Raw genomic sequence first — 19,934 nt, 5'->3', positions numbered from 1 at the left:
GCTTGAAGACTTCCATTTTCATAGTTTTGTTTTTCTCTTTCTTGAGTCATAGGAAACACCGTACTGTTAAAGGGGGTCGAGGAAATACTAAGGAAAAATTTCTATGTGATGCTCAACTCAAAATCCTACACCTACCAATCCCTTCGAGTGAAGCCATTGGAAATCTCATACAGTTCAGTCAATTTCTTCAGTGACAGAGATGAAGTTCTTCTGGTCTCTGAGGAATTTGTCCTGACTGAGGAGTTAGGAATTTGCCAGTGCGGATTGCCTACACAGTGAGGAACATGATAGCCCTAAGGATTTTGCTACTCAAAATTCCGACCGTTGCTGTGCTATGCGCTAGCTGTCCCAAAATATCTATCCACCTAACGGTCATATCATTGAAGGGCATTTATGTCTTATCATGTCAGACTGCTCCCTAGGCTATAAATAGCCGCCCCCTACAACCACTAGCTGGTTGGCTGCTCCGAGAGAAACTGACACTTGTCATTTAAGAGCAACCCATCCTCCGAGGACTTTGAGCGAAAATCATCAAGTGAGGAAAAACCAAAAACCCAAACACCTACGAACCCCAAGTGATTGAGCATCACTGAAGAGATTGATCCTGAGTGGATCCGACGCTTGTTACCTTTGAAGACTGTGCTTCTTCCAGACGGTTAGGCGTCATGGTCTAGAGCATCCAACAGGAATTGTGGATCGCCGAGTGACCAAGTTTGTGAAGGTTTGGAAGTCGCCTGAAGACTTACCACGAGTGATTGGACGAGGTCTGTGTGACCTTAGTTCAAGGAGAATATGGTGAGGACTGGGTGTCTTGGACTAAGTGTCCTTGACTGGGTGTCCGGGACTGTGTGTCCTCGAGTTTAAATACTCAGCCACTCCAACCAGACGTACAACTGAGACAGCAGTTGGAACTGGTCTACCAAATCATTGTCTTCACCGAGCTTACTGGTTCTATTTCCTCAACTCTTTCATTTCCTCATAACTGTGATGTATGCTTGTTCATATCTGTGTTTGAAGACTTTGACTGAAGACTTTCTCAATTTCCTTAGTTCAATTTCTTCAGTCTATTTGTCTTCATCCTGAGTTATCCTATGATTACGCTTCCTGTACTCTGTGCCTGTCTTGACTATGCTTGTATTCTGTTGTGTTTACTTTTGAGTACTTATTCCGCTGCTAGTAGTTCTCCGCTAAGGAATTTCCTCACCAGCAAATTCCTCTGTGAAGAATTTCATAAAAATCACCTATTCACCCCCCTCTAGTCGATATAACGCACTTTCAATTGGTATCAGAGCAAGGTACTCCCTTGTTCTATGTGATTTTGGTTTAACCGCCTGGAGTTTTAGTTATGTCGACCGCAGGTATGACGAAGGTGACATGCCCCATCTTTGACGGTCACGAGTATCCCAAGTGGAAGGCCACGATGAAGAAACGCCTCATGGCGATGAATAGCGAGTTGTGGACCATCACTGAGATTGGCCTGACCGATCTGTGCAAGATGGCGGATGCTGATGACATTCGCAAGTATACTCTTCTCAACCTCACGGTGAAGGATGTCATCTGCTCCAGCCTGTCACAAAATCAGTTCAGGAATATCATGCATCTAGATCATGCGAAGCTCATCTGGGACCATCTCTCTGAGGTCTATGAAGGTCATCGAACTTGTCATGATCCTTGGTTTGAGGACTTCAAGGAATCTCTCAAAACGATGACATTCGAACCAGAATCATCATCTTATGCATCATGCCTTATGGCAAAAGATGCTGAGGTAACTGAATGCTACCTATCTGAGTCTAGTGATGATGAATCTGGTGATGAATTTGGACCCAGCTATGTTAAACTTGCTTCCCTTGCTACTAAACAACAAAGAGCTTTGGAAAAAGCTCACTATATGCTAAACAAGAGTGATGATATGTTGGTGAAGAAATGGATCGCACTGAAACTTTGACTGAAAATCTTCAGAGACTTCAGTACAAGCTTGACAAACTTCAAAGTCATCATAACACTCTCTTATCGGATCATGAGAAGCTTTCTTATGAATTTCTTCAAAGAAAGCAAGACCTTGAGAAGCTAAGAGTGAGTTATGAAGATCTTCAAAAGGAGCGCGATTCATTACTTGCTCAACAAATCAGCGCATCTCAGGAAGAATTTGTTCCTCCATGCTTGAAGTGCATTGAACGTGAATCTGCTAATTCCTCACCTGAATGTTCTAATGCTGCTAATGTTTCAAATTCTTCATATGCCTCTGCTATCACTAATTCCTCATCTGAGGACATTGCTAGTATCACTGACGATGCAGGGCTGAAGGAATTGTACACGACAGGCATGTAGAAAAGCCTCAAAGGGCATCAGGCTCTTTGTGATGTGCTTAAAAAGCAGATCCTCAACAGGAACCCTAGGAAAGAGGGTATCGCCTTTGAGAGGAAACTCAATGCTGATGGTACATATTGGAAGCCTGAGCAGTACCCCAAAAATACATGGGTCGCTGCAAAGGGACCTCCAGTTGATCCATCTAACTTATCTGGATTTGCATGTGAATCTCCTCATTCTGATGATGAGTCAATTGACTCCAACTATAAGCTATTCAAAAATCAGAATGGTGAAGTATTTGCTAGATATGTTGGCACTAACTGCAGGAACGGCTCCCCTATGAAGAAAATCTGGGTTCCCAAAAGATGTCTTGAAAATCTTCAGGTGAATGTCATCATGACGCCACCTGTGAAGAATAGGAACCCCAGATCAAATTCCTCATACGGACCAAATTCCTCATATGGATCAAAGTCCTCATATGAACATCATCATGCTAACCCGTCTGTTTCGCAGGGAAGATCTAAGGATTATGGATATGTGCATTACTCTTCAAATCATTATGTCCATAAGTCCTCGAAGAATTTCTCTGCTTACTCATATGCTTACTCTAACCCATCTTATGTGAAACAAAATGGATTGGCTTCTATGCCATCCTTCTCGTATGAAGCTCGCCGAATGATGAACTCTTTGACACCCCTTCAGATGTGGGTGGTGAAGAAAAAGAACTAATCTCTTCTGCAGGGTCAGGTCTCCAGACGCACGTAATCGTCTGAAGAATTTGCTGGAGACCTGAGCATGCCTGATAGGACGCAGGTTAATCATGAAGAAATGAACTTTCATTTCTCACGTCCTCATATTGCTTTATCAGTTCTTTTACTTGATGAAATTGATCTGATGAATTGATGTCATATTCTTCACTGATGAAGTATGAGTTTGTTGTTGGAAATATGCCCTAGAGGCAATAATAAAAGCATTATTATTATATTTCCTAGTTCATGATAATTGTCTTTATTCATGCTATAATTGTGTTATCCGGAAATCGTAATACATGTGTGAATAACAGACACCAACATGTCCCTAGTAAGCCTCTAGTTGACTAGCTCGTTGATCAACAGATAGTCATGGTTTCCTGACTATGGACATTGGATGTCATTGATAACGAGATCACATCATTAGGAGAATGATGTGATGGACAAGACCCAATCCTAAACATAGCACAAGATCGTATAGTTCGTTTGCTAGAGTTTTCCAATGTCAAGTATCTTTTCCTTAGACCATGAGATCGTGTAACTCCCGGATACCGTAGGAGTGCTTTGGGTATACCAAACGTCACAACATAACTGGGTGACTATAAAGGTCTACTACGGGTATCTCCGAAAGTGTCTGTTGGGTTGACATGGATCAAGACTGGGATTTGTCACTCCGTATGACGGAGAGGTATCACTGGGCCCACTCGGTAATGCATCATCATAATGAGCTCAAAGTGACCAAGTGTCTGGTCACGGGATCATGCATTACGGAACGAGTAAAGTGACTTGCCGGTAACGAGATTGAACGAGGTATTGGGATACCGACGATCGAATCTCAGGCAAGTAACATATCGATTGACAAAGGGAATTGCATACGGGATTGTTTGAATCCTCGACATCGTGGTTCATCCGATGAGATCATCGTGGAGCATGTGGGAGCCAACATGGGTATCCAGATCCTGCTGTTGGTTATTGACCGGAGAGTCGTCTCGGTCATGTCTGCTTGTCTCCCGAACCCGTAGGGTCTACACACTTAAGGTTCGGTGACGCTAGGGTTGTGAAGATAAGTATATGCAGTAACCCGAATGTTGTTCGGAGTCCCGGATGAGATCCCGGACGGCACGAGGAGTTCCGGAATGGTCCGGAGGTAAAGAATTATATATGGGAAATGCTGTTTCGGCCATCGGGACAAGTTTCGGGGTTATCGGTATTGTACCGGGACCACCGGAGGGGTCCCGGGGGCCCACCGGGTGGGGCCACCTGTCCCGGGGGGCCACATGGGCTGTAGGGGGTGCGCCTTGGCCTGCATGGGCCAAGGGCACCAGCCCCACTAGGCCCATGCGCCTAGGGTTTCCATGGGGGAGGAGTCCAAGTGGTGGAAGGCACCTCCAAGGTGCCTTGGGGGGGAGGGAATCCTCCCCCTGGCCACCGCACCTAGGAGATCAGATCTCCTAGGCTGCGCACCACCCCCCTTGGCCCTCCTATATATAGTGGGGGAGAGGAGGGACTTGACACACCAGCCCCTGGCGCCTCCCTCTCTCCCTGTTACGTCTCTCCCTCGTAGTATAGGCGAAGCCCTGCTACTGTGACGCCCTGCATCCACCACCATGCCGTCGTGCTGCTGGATCTTCACCAACCTCTCCTCCCCCCTTGCTGGATCGAGAAGGAGGAGACGTCTCCTATCCCGTACGTGTGTTGAACGCGAAGGTGTCGTCCGTTCGGCGCTTGGTCATCGGTGATTTGGATCACGTCGAGTACGACTACATCATCACCGTTCTTTTGAACGCTTCCGTGCGCGATCTACAAAGGTATGTAGATGCATCCAATGACTCGTTGCTAGATGAACTCCTAGATGATCTTGGTGAAACGAGTAGGAAAATTTTTGTTTTCTGCAACGTTCCCCAACAGTGGCATCATGAGCTAGGTCTATGCGTAGTTCTTCTTGCGCGAGTAGAACACAATTGGTTGTGGGCGTAGATTTGTCAACTTTCTTGCCGTTACTAGTCTTTTCTTGCTTCAGCAGTATTGTGGGATGAAGCGGCCCGGACCAACCTTACACGTACGCTTACGTGAGACCGGTTCCACCGACTAACATGCACTAGTTGCATAAGGTGGCTGGCGGGTGTCTGTCTCTCCCACTTTAGTTGAAGTGGATTCGATGAACAGGGTCCTTATGAAGGGTAAATAGAAGTTGACAAATCACGTTGTGGCTTTAACGTAGGTAAGAAGATGTTCTTGCTAGAACCCTAATTCAGCCACATAAAACTTGCAACAACAATTAGAGGACGTCTAACTTGTTTTTGCAGCAAGTGGTTTGTGATATGATATGGCCAAAGATGTGATGAATGATGAATGATCTATATGTGATGTATGAGATGTTCATGCTATTGTAATAGGAATCACGACTTGCATGTCGATGAGTATGACAACCGGCAGGAGCCATAGGAGTTGTCTTTATTCTTTTATATGACCTGCGTGTCATCGAGAAACGCCATGTAAATTACTTTACTTTATTGCTAAACGCGTTAGCCATAGTAGTAGAAGTAATAGTTGGCGAGCAACTTCATGGAGACACGATGATGGAGATCATGGTGTCAAGCCGGTGACAAGATGATCATGGAGCCCCAAGATGGAGATCAAAGGAGCTATGTGATATTGGCCATATCATGTCACATTAATTATTTGATTACATGTGATGTTTATCATGTTTTGCATCTTGTTTACTTAGAACGACGGTAGTAAATAAGATGATCCCTCATAACAATTTCAAGAAGTGTTCTCCCCTAACTGTGCACCGTTCCTAAAGTTCGTCGTTTCTAAGCACGCCGTGATGATCGGGTGTGATGGATCCTTACGTTCACATACAACGGGTGTTGACGAGCCTAGCATGTACAGACATGGCCTCGGAACACATGCAAAACACTTAGGGTTAACTTGACGAGCCTAGCATGTACAGACATGGCCTCGGAACACAGAAGACCGAAAGGTCGAGCATGAGTCGTATAGAAGATACGATCAACATGAAGATGTTCACCGACGTTGACTAGTCCGTCTCACGTGATGATCGGACACGGCCTAGTCAACTCGGATCATGTAATACTTAGATGACTAGAGGGATGTCTAATCTAAGTGGGAGTTCATTAATAATTTGATTAGATGAACTTAATTATCATGAACTTAGTCTAAAATCTTTGCAATATGTCTTGTAGATCAAATGGCCAACGTAGTCCTCAACTTCAACGTGTTCCTAGAGAAAACCAAGCTGAAAGACGATGGCAGCAACTATACGGACTGGGTCCGGAACCTGAGGATCATCCTCATAGCTGCCAAGAAAGATTATGTCCTACAAGCACCGCTAGGTGATCCACCCGTCCCACAAAACCAAGACGTTATGAACGCTTGGCAGACACGTGTTGACGACTACTCCCTCATTCAGTGCGGCATGCTTTACAGCTTAGAGCCGGGGCTCCAAAAACGTTTTGAGAGACATGGAGCATATGAGATGTTCGAAGAGCTGAAAATGGTTTTTCAAGCTCATGCCCGGATCGAGAGATATGAAGTCTCCGATAAGTTCTTCAGCTGTAAGATGGAGGAAAATAGTTTTGTCAGTGAGCACATACTCACTATGTCTGGGTTACACAACCGCTCGTCTCAGCTGGGAGTTAATCTCCCGGATGATGCGGTCATTGACAGAATCCTCCAGTCGCTTCCACCAAGCTACAAGAGCTTTGTGATGAACTTCAACATGCAGGGGATGCAAAAGACCATTCCTGAGTTGTTCTCAATGCTGAAATCAGCGGAGGTAGAAGTCAAGAAGGAACATCAAGTGTTGATGGTCAATAAAACCACTAAGTTCAAGAAAGGCAAGGGTAAAAAGAACTTCAAGAAGGACGGCAAGGAGGTTGCCGCGCCCAGCAAGCAAGCTGTCGGGAAGAAGCCAAAGAATGGACCCAAGCTTGAGACAGAGTGCTTTTATTGCAAAGGGAAGGGTCACTGGAAACGGAACTGCCCCAAATACTTAGCGGACAAGAAGGCCGGCAACACTAAAGGTATATTTGATATACATGTAATTGATGTGTACCTTACCAGTACTCATAGTGACTCCTGGGTATTTGATATCGGTGTCGTTGCTCATATTTGTAACTCACAGCAGGAGCTGCGGAATAAACGGAGACTGGCAACGAACGAGGTGACGATGCGCGTCGGGAATGGTTCCAAGGTTGATGTGATCGCCGTCGGCACGCTGCCTCTGCATTTACCTATGGGATTAGTTTTAAACCTCAATAACTGTTATTTAGTGCCAGCTTTGAGCATGAACATTGTATCGGGATCTCGTTTAATTCGAGGTGGCTACTCACTTAAATCTGAGAATAATGGTTGTTCCATTTATATGAGAGATATGTTTTATGGTCATGCTCCTATGGTGAATGGTTTATTCATAATGAATCTCGGGCGTATTACTACACATGTTCATAATGTGAGTACCAAAAGATGTAAGGTTGATAATGATAGCCCCACATACTTGTGGCACTGCCGCCTTGGTCACATAGGTGTCAAACACATGAAGAAGCTCCATGCAGATGGACTTTTAGAGTCTCTTGATTATGAATCATTTGACACATGCGAACCATGCCTCATGGGTAAGATGACCAAGACTCCATTCTCAGGAACAATGGAGCGAGCAACCGACTTATTGGAAATCATACATACTGATGTGTGCGGTCCAATGAGTGTTGAGGCTCGCGGTGGCTATCGTTATGTTCTCACCCTCACTGATGACTTGAGTAGATATGGGTATGTCTACTTAATGAAACACAAGTCTGAAACCTTTGAAAAGTTCAAGGAATTTCAGAGTGAGGTTGAGAATCAACGTGACAGGAAAATCAAGTTTCTACGATCAGATCGTGGAGGAGAATACTTGAGTCACGAATTTGGCACACACTTAAGAAAATGTGGAATAGTTTCACAACTCACGCCGCCTGGAACACCTCAGCGTAACGGTGTGTCCGAACGTCGTAATCGCACTCTATTAGATATGGTGCGGTCTATGATGTCTCTTACTGATTTACCGCTATCCTTTTGGGGCTATGCTTTAGAGACTGCCGCATTCACTTTAAATAGGGCTCCGTCGAAATCCGTTGAGACGACACCGTATGAATTATGGTTTGGGAAGAAACCTAAGCTGTCGTTTCTAAAAGTTTGGGGATGCGATGCTTATGTCAAGAAACTTCAACCTGAAAAGCTCGAACCCAAGTCGGAAAAATGCGTCTTCATAGGATACCCAAAAGAAACTATTGGGTACACCTTCTACCTCCGATCCGAAGGCAAGATCTTTGTTGCCAAGAATGGGTCCTTTCTAGAGAAAGAGTTTCTCTCGAAAGAAGTAAGTGGGAGGAAAGTAGAGCTTGATGAAGTATTACCTCTTGAACTGGTAAATGGCGCAACTCAAGAAAATGTTCCTGAGGTGCCTGCACCAACTAGAGAGGAAGTTAATGATAATGATCAAGATACTTCTGATCAAGCTCCTACTGAAATTCGAAGGTCCACAAGGACACGTTCCGCACCAGAGTGGTACGGCAACCCTGTCTTGGAAATCATGTTGTTAGACAACGGTGAACCTTCGAACTATGAAGAAGCGATGGCGGGCCCGGATTCCGACAAATGGCTAGAAGCCATGAAATCGGAGATAGGATCCATGTATGAAAATGAAGTATGGACTTTGACTGACTTGCCCGTAGAACGGCGAGCCATAGAAAATAAATGGATCTTTAAGAAGAAGACAGACGCGGATGGTAATGTGACCATCTATAAAGCTCGACTTGTCGCTAAGGGTTATCGACAAGTTCAAGGGGTTGACTACGATGAGACTTTCTCACCGGTAGCGAAGCTGAAGTCCGTCCGAATCATGTTAGCAATTGCCGCATTCTACGATTATGAGATATGGCAAATGGACGTCAAAACGGCATTCCTTAATGGTTTCCTTAAGGAAGAATTGTATATGATGCAGCCGGGAGGTTTTGTCGATCCTAAGAATGCTGACAAAGTGTGCAAGCTCCAACGCTCGATTTATGGGCTGGTGCAAGCATCTCGGAGTTGGAACATTCGCTTTGATGAGATGATCAAAGCGTTTGGGTTTACGCAGACTTATGGAGAAGCCTGCGTTTACAAGAAAGTGAGTGGGAGCTCTGTAGCATTTCTCATATTATATGTAGATGACATACTGTTGATGGGAAATGATATAGAACTCTTGGACAGCATCAAGGCCTACTTGAATAAGAGTTTTTCAATGAAGGACCTTGGAGAATATGCTTATATATTAGGCATCAAAATCTATAGAGATAGATCCAGACGCCTCATAGGTCTTTCACAAAGCACACACCTTGATAAGATATTGAAGAAGTTCAATATGGATCATTCTAAGAAGGGGTTCTTACCTGTGTTACAAGGTGTGAAATTGAGCTTAGCTCAATGTCCGACCACGGCAGAAGAAATAGAAGAGATGAGTGTCATCCCCTATGCCTCAGCCATAGGTTCTATTATGTATGCCATGCTGTGCACCAAACCTGATGTAAACCTTGCCGTAAGTTTGGTAGGCAGATACCAAAGTAATCCGGCAAGGAACACTGGACAGCGGTCAAGAATATCCTGAAGTACCTGAAAAGGACTAAGGAAATATTTCTCGTTTATGGAGGTGACGAAGAGCTCGTCGTAAAGGGTTACGTCGATGCTAGCTTCGACACAGATCTGGATGACTCTAAGTCACAAACCGGATACGTGTATATGTTGAATGATGGAGCAGTGAGCTGGTGCAGCTGCAAGCAGAGCGTCGTGGCGGGATCTACATGTGAAGCGGAGTACATGGCAGCCTCGGAGGTAGCACATGAAGCAATATGGGTGAAGGAGTTCATCACCGACCTAGGAGTCATACCCAATGCGTCGGGGCCGATCAAGCTCTTCTGTGACAACACTGGAGCTATTGCTCTTGCCAAGGAGCCCAGGTTTCACAAGAAGACAAGGCACATCAAGCGTCGCTTCAACTCCATTCGTGAAAATGTTCAAGATGGAGACATAGAGATTTGTAAAGTACATACGGACCTGAATGTAGCGGATCCGTTGACTAAACCTCTCCCTAGAGCAAAACATGATCAACACCAGAATTCCATGGGTGTTTGACTCATCACAATGTAACTGGATTATTGACTCTAGTGCAAGTGGGAGACTGTTGGAAATATGCCCTAGAGGCAATAATAAAAGCATTATTATTATATTTCCTAGTTCATGATAATTGTCTTTATTCATGCTATAATTGTGTTATCCGGAAATCGTAATACATGTGTGAATAACAGACACCAACATGTCCCTAGTAAGCCTCTAGTTGACTAGCTCGTTGATCAACAGATAGTCATGGTTTCCTGACTATGGACATTGGATGTCATTGATAACGAGATCACATCATTAGGAGAATGATGTGATGGACAAGACCCAATCCTAAACATAGCACAAGATTGTATAGTTCGTTTGCTAGAGTTTTCCAATGTCAAGTATCTTTTCCTTAGACCATGAGATCGTGTAACTCCCGGATACCGTAGGAGTGCTTTGGGTATACCAAATGTCACAACGTAACTGGGTGACTATAAAGGTCTACTACAGGTATCTCCGAAAGTGTCTGTTGGGTTGACATGGATCAAGACTGGGATTTGTCACTCCGTATGACGGAGAGGTATCACTGGGCCCACTCGGTAATGCATCATCATAATGAGCTCAAAGTGACCAAGTGTCTGGTCATGGGATCATGCATTACGGAACGAGTAAAGTGACTTGCCGGTAACGAGATTGAACGAGGTATTGGGATACCGACGATCGAATCTCGGGCAAGTAACATATCGATTGACAAAGGGAATTGCATACGGGGTTGTTTGAATCCTCGACATCGTGGTTCATCCGATGAGATCATCGTGGAGCATGTGGGAGCCAACATGGGTATCCAGATCCCGCTGTTGGTTATTGACCAGAGAGTCGTCTCGGTCATGTCTGCTTGTCTCCCGAACCCGTAGGGTCTACACACTTAAGGTTCGGTGATGCTAGGGTTGTGAAGATAAGTATATGCAGTAACCTGAATGTTGTTCGGAGTCCCAGATGAGATCCCGGACGTCACGAGGAGTTCCGGAATGGTCCGGAGGTAAAGAATTATATATGGGAAATGCTGTTTCGGCCATCGGGACAAGTTTCGGGGTTATCAGTATTGTACCGGAACCACCGGAGGGGTCCCGGGGGCCCACCGGGTGGGGCCACCTGTCCCGGGGGGCCACATGGGCTGTAGGGGGTGCGCCTTGGCCTGCATGGGCCAAGGGCACCAGCCCCACTAGGCCCATGCGCCTAGGGTTTCCATGGGGGAGGAGTCCAAGTGGTGGAAGGCACCTCCAAGGTGCCTTGGGGGGGAGGGAATCCTCCCCCTGGCCGCCGCACCTAGGAGATCAGATCTCCTAGGCTGCGCACCACCCCCCTTGGCCCTCCTATATATAGTGGGGGAGAGGAGGGACTTGACACACCAGCCCCTGGCGCCTCCCTCTCTCCCCGTTACGTCTCTCCCTCGTAGTATAGGCGAAGCCCTGCTACTGTGACGCCCTGCATCCACCACCACGCCGTCGTGCTGCTGGATCTTCACCAACCTCTCCTCCCCCCTTGCTGGATCAAGAAGGAGGAGACGTCTCCCGTCCCGTACGTGTGTTGAACGCGGAGGTGCCGTCCGTTCGGCGCTTGGTCATCGGTGATTTGGATCACGTCGAGTACGACTACATCATCACCGTTCTTTTGAACGCTTCCATGCGCGATCTACAAAGGTATGTAGATGCATCCAATGACTCGTTGCTAGATGAACTCCTAGATGATCTTGGTGAAACGAGTAGGAAAATTTTTGTTTTCTGCAACGTTCCCCAACATTTGTAAGCTGCACTAATTCGTCTGCAGGATGATCAACCCAAATCCACTGAGTGGGTCCTTGATAGTGGATGTACAAACCACATGACCGGTGACAAGAATCTATTAATGGATGCTCCATTATCTCCGTCGCATCTGAAGCATATCATCTTTGCTGACAAAGGCAAAAGTCAGGTATTGGGTCTAGGTAAGGTTGCGATTACAAAGGATCGACACATGGACAAGGTCATGCTTGTTGAGTCCTTAGGATACAACCTTATGTCTGTCTCAATGCTTTGTGATCTTGATTTGGTTGTCGTCTTTGGCAAGTACCATTGTGTTGTGGTTATGGAAGCTGACAATTCCAAAGTCTTCGAAGGCTTTAGGAGAGGAGATGTATATTATTGATTTCTCTACAGGACCACAACCAGCCATGTGCTTACTTGCAAAAGCTTCAGAAGGCTGGCTCTGGCATCGACGACTTGGTCATGCAGGCATGAGGAATTTGCACACGCTTGCGAAGAAGAAGCATGTCATTGGCATCGAGAATGTCAAATTCCTCAAGGATCACCTATGCGGAGCCTGTGAAGCTGGGAAGATGACCAAGGCCAAGCATCCAGCGAAGACTATCATGACCACCACTCGCCCATTTGAATTGCTTCACATGGATCTCTTTGGTCCTAATCATTATTCTGCTATCTCAAATGAAGCATCTCAATATGGCTTCGTTATTGTTGATGATTATTCTCGTTACACATGGGTACACCTTGTTACTTACAAACATGAAGTGCAGGAAGTCTTCAAACGATTTCCTCGAGGGCTTCAACCAACTTTGGTGTGAATATCAAGCACATCAGAAGTGACAATGGCATTGAGTTCAAGAATTCTGGTCTCGATGACTATCTTGATGAACTTGGTCTCGATGACTATCTGCTCCTTACACTCCTCAGCAGAACGGTGTCGTGGAGCGCAAGAAGAGGACTCTTGCTGAGATGGCTCGCACTATGCTTGATGAATACAAAACGCCTCGTCGTTTCTGGACTGAGGCAATTGATACTGCGTGCCACATCATCAACAGAGTATATCTTCACAAATTCTTCAAAAAGACTGCCTATGAACTCCTCACTGATAAGAAACCCAATGTAAGTTATTTCAAAGTCTTCGGTGCTAAATGTTGGATTAGAGATCCTCATCACAACTCAAAATTTGCACCGAAAGCACATGAAGGTTTTATGCTTGGTTACGGAAAAGACTCGCACACCTACAGAGTCTTCAACAACATTCTTCACAAAGTTGTTGAAACTGTAGATGTGCGGTTCGATGAAACTAATGGCTCGCAAAGAGAGCACCTACCTACTGTGATAGATGAACCAGCACCTGAAGAAACTATCAAGTTCAAGGCTACTAAGGATGTCATTCCTACTGAAGAATCTGCTGAAGAATTCATTCCAGAACATGAAGAACGTCGAGCTAATGCACTTGAAGAAAATGCTGAAGAAAATGGTGCTGAAGAAAACGCTGATCAAACTCTTCAACGACAACCAGCTCATCCTCGCATTGCAAAAGAAGTGCAAGTTGAAAAGATCATCAATGACATCAAAGTGCCAGGTCCTCTCACACGCTCAAAAGCTTCACATTTGTCTAACTTTTGTGGGCAGTATGCTTTTGTCTCTATTACAAAGCCCACTAAGGTAGATGAAGCATTTCTAGAGCCTGAGTGGATTCAGGCCATGCAAGAACAATTACATCAGTTCGAGCTTAACAATGTCTGGGAACTGGTCAAACGTCCAGATCCTCACAAGCACAATATCATCGGCACAAAGTGGATCTACCGCAACAAGCAAGATGAAAATGGCCTTGTGGTGAGGAATAAGGCACGGCTTGTAGCTCAAGGTTGCACACAGGTTGAAGGAATTGATTTCGATGAAACTTTTGCACCTATTGCTAGACTTGAGGCTATTAGCATATTACTTGCTTATGCTAACCATCATGATATCACTCTATATCAAATGGATGTGAAAAGTGCATTCCTCAATGGTAAGCTTGAGGAAGAAGTGTATGTTGCTCAGCCCCTAGGTTTTGAAGATCCAAAGAATCCTGGCAAAGTCTTCAGACTCAACAAGGCCCTCTATGGCCTCAAGCAGGCCCCACGGGCTTGGTATGATACCTTGAAGGAACTCTTCATCAAGAAAGGCTTCAAACCCGGTTCACTCGACCCTACTCTTTTCACTAAATCTTATGATGGTGAATTGTTTGTGTGCCAAGTATATGTTGATGATATTATCTTTGGCTGTACTGACCAACGTTATAGTGATGAATTTGCCTATATGATGAGTGAAGAATATCAAATGTCTAGGATGGGAGAGTTGAAATTCTTCTTAGGTCTTCAAATTCGTCAACAACGCAATGGCATATTCATATCTCAGGAGAAATACCTCAAGGATGTTCTGAGGAAATTCGGCATGCAAGATTGCAAAGGCGTCAAAATTCCTATGCCCACAAATGGCCATCTGTGCACTGATGAAAATGGTATTAACTTCGATCATAAGGTATATACCGCTCCATGATAGGTTCCTTATTATACTTATGTGCATCTAGGCCAGATATAATGCTTAGTGTTTGCATGTGTGCCCGATTTCAAGCTGCACCAAAGGAATCACACCATAAGGCTGTGAAGCAAATTCTTCAATATCTAGCTCACACACCAACACTTGGATTATGGTACCCCAAGGGCCCGGCTTTTGATCTTGTTGGATATTCTGACTCTGACTATGTTGGTGATCGTGTGGATCACAAGTCAACATCTGGTACATGTCATTTCCTCGGACGATCTTTGGTCTGTTGGTCCTCGAAGAAACAGAACTGCATATCACTATCTACTGCTGAAGCTGAGTACATTGCCGCTGGTTCTTGCTGTGCCCAATTGCTATGGATGAAGCAAACTCTCAAGGACTACGGCGTCAACATGAAGAATGTACCTCTCTTCTGTGACAATGAGAGTGCCATCAAAATTGCTCACAACCCAGTTCAGCACTCAAAGACAAAGCACATTCAGATTCGTCATCATTTTCTTCATGATCATGTGTTGAAGGGCGACATTTCTATTGAGCATGTGAAGACTGAAGAACAGCTAGCCGATATCTTCACAAAGCCCTTGGATGAGAAGAGATTTAGCAAGTTGCGGTGTGAGCTAAATATCCTAGAATCTTCGAATGTTCTTTGAAAAGGACACTCATCCTAACACTTATGCAAAATTGATGACTTAGATGTGCAACACATGAAGAAACGTTTTTCTTCAATCAATGAAGAATAACACTCTTAGTGTGAAGAAATTAATGAAGAATTTGATTCTCAGAACCCTACGATAATTGTATGCGGGGTCTGAAATCATCATTCTTATACGGTGGGTCACGCCACCACCAAAAGTTGAAATTCCTCAAATTATTCATATTCTTCAACTTTGCATAGTCTTCACTGGTTCTGTCGTTTTTCTTCATTGGCTATATATATATATGAGTTTATGTCCTCTACAACATTCACTTATTGCTATTTCTTCAAGTTGGTTTTCTGCTAAGTGAATGTGATCGGACCCTTCCCCTCTATGCTATACTCAACCCAATCTGTTCACAAATTCTTCATGTGCGTTCTATTTGAAACTCGTTCAAAATCTTCACTGTGTCCTTGTCAGCTGAAGAAATTGCGAATGGAACTTTAAAACCTATCTTATCGAAATTTTCAGTCTTGCCGCTCAAACCGTTCCGCATCCCTCGATACACTTATCCACTCACCCACGATCTAACACGATCTCCACCTCTCACTACGTGGGTGACACATGTCATGCGAATGAGAAGGGTCAGGGGCACGTTCGTCCAATTTCTTCGGGCGAGCAGTTTTTCACCATGGCTATAAATACCCCTCCTTCCCTTCCTCACTTCTTTTACTCCGCTCGACCTCTCTCTCCAGCTCGAGCTTCTCAAACCCTAGCGCCGCCGCTACTTCATCGCCGCCGGTGAGGAAGAGCTTCACTGCCTCGACCTCGTCGCCGACGTACTCGCGCCGACCGTGGACATCTTCACTCCGCCGCCGCCGTAGCCGTCTTCCTCCGCCAAGTTAGGGCGTGGAAGATCTGCACAGACAAACTTCACATCTCCTCACTCCAGTTCGTCGTGTTCTTCATCCAGGGTAAATAAAAGTTACTTTTACTGCCCTCGTTGATTCGAATGATTATCTACAAAATCTTCAAAAGTGTTTTTCTTCATATCTTCACACACTGAACACCTCACAAGTCATCTGTTCTTGATTCGTTTCTCTAAGCATCATTTTTCTTCAAGATTCCTCAATTGTGTGGATCATCGATCTATACAACTCTGGAACCTAAGACAAAGAATGCTTAGTGAAAATCTTCAAGACTCATCTGGTTAAATTCCTCAAACCTATTCATTTTGAAAAACCTTCTGAGAACGCATATGACCTCTCCAAATTCCTCGCAACTATACTCTGTTCGCAGGTACACATGTCAGCTGCTGAATCACTAGGTTCTCATCAACTTAACTCATTTGCAGCGTTCCTCGAAGAAAAGTTGCATACTTCTTCAGAGAATTCGATTGTTCAAATTCCTCAACTGAAGAAAATGGCTGATGGTAAAAGGCCACAGAAGGGAGGAAAGAGGCCTGAGGTAAATACAGCGTTTGAGACCCCTGATGACATATATGCTGGGTACTGCACAGCTACTGAGGAAACCAAGAATGAGCGCAAAGTGCGCATTCAGAAGATAGAGAGGAGATGGGCAAGAGAATGGAGGGAGTACAGATATGTCACTCCTAAGTATATGAAGAAATTCGCACTCAATCCTCCATGCCCAAGAGCTCCATTGGCACCTGGCCAAATTGCTGATCCCACCAGCCTCAAGCGAGGTGAGGACTATCCTAATGAATGGGCCAAGCGCCAAGGCAAGTTGCCTAAGCAAGCCAAAGAAGCAGTGAGGAAATTCAATGAAGACTCTGCCGCTGCTGCTGCCTCTGCTAAGGCCTTTGCTGTCAAGACAAAGAAGGCTATGTCAAAGAAGCCTACGCGCAAGCCAAGTGCTTCACCAACAATGCCCTCAAGGCCAAGTTCCTCAGCAATGCCCTCACGGCCAGAATCATCAAAGCCCTCACGGCCAATTCCTCATGCTGCTCCTATTCCTCCAAAGTCCTCAGCTCCTCCGCCGAAGCCTTCAGCTGTTCCGGCCAAATCCTCAGCATTTGTGCATCTCGCTTCATGCCAAAGGACTGCCGGCATCTCCATTGCCTCAGGTGTCTCAGCTAGTTCCTCAGCTGCACCAAGTTCCTCAGCTGGCCCCTCGCTACTGAAGACAAAGGCCACTACTGGACGAGGTCCACGCCCAAGTCCTCAAAAGAAGCAAGTCGCTTTCCAAGTGCCGTCTGATGAAGACGAAGCTGATGATGATGAACTTGCAGAAATCATCAGAGACAGGCAAGTCAGGGCCGCTAGAGCCAAAGGATCAGAGGTGCCACTTCTTTTGGATCCCAAGCTGATCCTCGACTACATTGATGATTGGCACAAGGGCCCCAACACTCCCTTGCCTGACTTCAAGCTGGCTCCTGGCCAAAGTCACATGCTTACCCACTTCATTCAAGAAGAAAAGTGGAAATTTGAGAAGGCCAGGCAGATCAAGAAAGCGCAGTACAAGAAAGAACGCTATCTGAAGAAAAATGTTGTCTCTATGACAACTGAAGAACTTGTCACTACTCAGACTGAGATTAAGAAACTCAGTAATGACTTTGAAGCATATCACGCTGATTGGCTTGGAGCCAAGGTTCATTTTGTGAAACTTGCGGATAACTTCACTTCAAATGTTGCAGCCCCAATGCAATAGGAAATTCCTCGGGTTGAAGCATCTGCTCAGCCTACTGAAGAAAATGCCAGCATCGCTGATGACAATCAGGCTGCTGAAGATAATGTGAGTTCCAGGGCTGATGAATGCATTCCAGCCGCTGAAGAAATTGCCAGGGCGCCCACTAGTGGTGTGCCTGAAGAAACTGAAGAACTCAGGGCAACTGCATCAGTTGTACCTGAAGAAAATCAACCAGATTCCTCAGCTGCTCCTACACCAACAACTTCAATCCTTCCATCTGCATTGGATGTGAAGAAGACCAAGGCTGCAGAGCGTCCTGCAGTGAAGAAAAGGAAAGCATCACCTGCTTCCGATTCTTCAGCTCCGAAGAAAATGAAGCCTATGAAAAGCTCATTTGCAAATCCGATTGATGTTGTTCCCATTTCAACCAGGCCATCAAAGGACCTCATTATCTTTGATGAAGAATATGTGATCCCCAGCGGATCTGATGACGAAACTCCTTCTGCTTCTTCGTCTGAACCAATCGATGAAGAAATTGAAGTGGATGATATCCCTTCAACACCTATCATCTCCTCACCTATGCCTCAGTTCACAGCTAACGAGGCTGGCGTTGAAGAAATGGAAGATGATGATGTGGACATTGGCTGCTCCACACCTGTAATCAGTGATGAATTCTGGGAAAGTCAGCATCCAAATTCTCCAATGTTCACTCCTCTACAGCAAATTCCTCAGTCCCCCACACAAACTGTTCACATGGGCTCTGAAGAAACTCATCCCACTACATCTTCCCATGAGGAAATTCCAGCCACTAGCGCTGAAGAAACTGCTGCTGCTGAACAACCAACGACGCAGACTGCCACTGAGGAGGAACCAAAAATTCCTCAGCCTGAAGAACCTGCGATTGAGATTCCTGAGGTCATGATGCAACTCACTGACACTCCTCTGCCGAAGCCAAAGGATCCATTCTCACGCAAGCAAAAGTTCAAGGCTGATGATTTCTTTGGCGAGCTCGTATCCTTCGAAGATTACAACCCATATGACTCTGCTCGCATTAGGAAGAGGCATTTCTGGACTGCTAGTCAAGCCAATTTCTATTCCTCAGTGTTGTTCAACAAGGAGAAGATTTTCTACCACGAGCATATTCCTCACGTGGATATGGAATCTCTGCCGTGCTTCGCACCAGTCCTTAGTGTTCTTCACGACGCTGGGCTGCTCAACTTTTGCTCTGACATCTGCGATTGGAATGAGGAACTGATTCTTCAATTCTATGCAACGCTGCACATCACCGGAGATGCTGAAGATGTGAATTCATGGGTGCTGGACTGGATGTCTGAAAACACTCACTACACTGCACCAGCCTCTGAATTGCTTCGTGCTCTACCACTCAGTCCTCCCCTTGAAGAAGCTCGCTGCATCTACAGTGAACCCGAGCTCACACATCATTACATGCAGGTGCTGATGAAATCTTCGAAGCCAGGTCAGGCACCAAGAACCAAATTCCTCGTGAAGGAATTGTTGTACGTGCCCAGAACTGTCTATCGTATTCTTACGAGGACAATCGGTCCTATCAAAGGCCACGACTCATCTGATGAGGAAATTGTTGGCATCATGAAGAATCTGGTATTCAACATCGTTCATGGCATTCCTGTCAATTATCAAGATTTCTTCATGAGGACTATGGCCAATGTTGCACTGTCTCCGTTTGAGCCGAAGCCTTATGCACCTTGGATCGTGAGATTCCTCAGGACAAGGTCTTCACTCAACTAAAAAGCCGATTTCCAGAATCATCTCAGCTACTTGCCCCCAATTGAAGTCCTCAAGCAGACATATTCCTCAGTTGATGGAAAGGGCAAGGCACCAGGTGTAATTGATGAAGGCATTCGTCCATTGGATGGTCAGTTTCGCAAAGTTGCATCTTATTCCACCAATGATGACTCTGCCACACATGACTCTGCCAATGCACCTAAGTCCACTCCTCAAGCCACTGCTCCGCGTGTGATGACTGACCATGAACTTCTGCTTAGTCTTCACCAGAAGGTGGATCAAAATCACAAATGGGTTAAGCGTCAGTTTGGTTTACTTCTTCACAACATGACTGCCACACA

This window comes from Triticum urartu, chromosome 6A (genome assembly GCF_056163025.1).
Source record: "Triticum urartu cultivar PI428250 chromosome 6A, HENAU_Tu73, whole genome shotgun sequence".
NCBI lineage: Eukaryota > Viridiplantae > Streptophyta > Magnoliopsida > Poales > Poaceae > Triticum > Triticum urartu.
This window is presented reverse-complemented; position numbering follows the sequence as displayed.